The sequence below is a fragment of the Lampetra fluviatilis genome, chromosome 41 (assembly GCF_964198595.1).
Source record: "Lampetra fluviatilis chromosome 41, kcLamFluv1.1, whole genome shotgun sequence".
Taxonomy (NCBI): domain Eukaryota; kingdom Metazoa; phylum Chordata; class Hyperoartia; order Petromyzontiformes; family Petromyzontidae; genus Lampetra; species Lampetra fluviatilis.
Window position 1 is genome coordinate 1,610,911 of NC_136315.1, and position 1,016 is coordinate 1,611,926.

The following is a 1,016-nucleotide window of genomic DNA, read 5'->3' on the forward strand; positions in this document are numbered from 1 at the left end:
TAAATGGTCCATAGTTTGGGTTGCGTGCTTTGTGCCTGTAATGTTCAGTTCATGTAGATGTACAGATTGGCCCGTTGACGCTTGGATGCCGTTAATGGTTAGAGCAGTGTTTTTGAGGAGGGATGTCAAATCCAGATGTTGTGATGTTTTGGTTCTCGAATGAAATGTTGGTTCTGGGCGTCCGCGTTTTCCCTTCTGTTCGCCAGCGTTCTTCCGTACTTGCTCCGGCAAAATTGGAACGATAGAGAGAAGATAAAACATGACCCCCTGCGCAAGGAATGACACGCAAGTTCGTGAAGCGTTCCGTATTTTTTTTGCTGGACATCTGTGAAAAACAACCTGACAGCTCATCGGATCCCTCCAAGTAGATTAAAAAATATTGTGAAGATTCTGGGATGTTGACGGCGCAATCTGAGAAGGGGGGTGGATCGGGGACTTGGGACGGAGGTGAGATCCGTCGCTGTATTCCCAACAGGGATTTGCCACAATGAATACAGGGCATCATCTATCAGGGCCTCAGTTAGCCAGAGGGCAGGGTGTTGATGTATCAATACAAGTGGAAAACGGAACACAATCTGAAATGTACACAAAGGATGAAATTTCAGTGATGCACAGAACGAGGAGCATGTGGATAACAGAACGTACACACATTAGAGACGTCACATTGTTCACGTGGGCTTCGTGCACAGCATGAGACCAATGACGGCATTGGAAGGAGGGTAAGGAGCCCGAGAGGACGACCACCATGGAGATGGAGTGATGAGATCAGTTCATGCGCAGAGGCTATACGTGAACCGTGAGCGATGGTGATGGCGTTGGGGGAGGCCTTCATCCAGCAGTGGATAGAACATGCTTTATGTGGTCTGCGAATTGTGTTATGGAGGTGCGACGGTGGTGAGATGTTAACTACCTCGCCTAGTATACAGGAGATCGTGGGCTCGACCCTGACGTCTGCATATTTGGAGTTTGCGTGTTCGCCCTGGAGTCGCGTGGCTTTTTCTCCAGGTCCCCCGTTT

General features: G+C 49.1%; 1 non-coding gene across 1 annotated transcript; it reads left to right on the plus strand.

The window, feature by feature from the left end:
* The first annotated feature begins 206 nt into the window (after positions 1-206).
* Positions 207-313, plus strand: LOC144946619 (U6 spliceosomal RNA). The gene has a single exon (XR_013639917.1). It is a non-coding gene; the product is annotated as a U6 spliceosomal RNA (small nuclear RNA).
* The last annotated feature ends 703 nt before the right edge of the window (positions 314-1,016 follow it).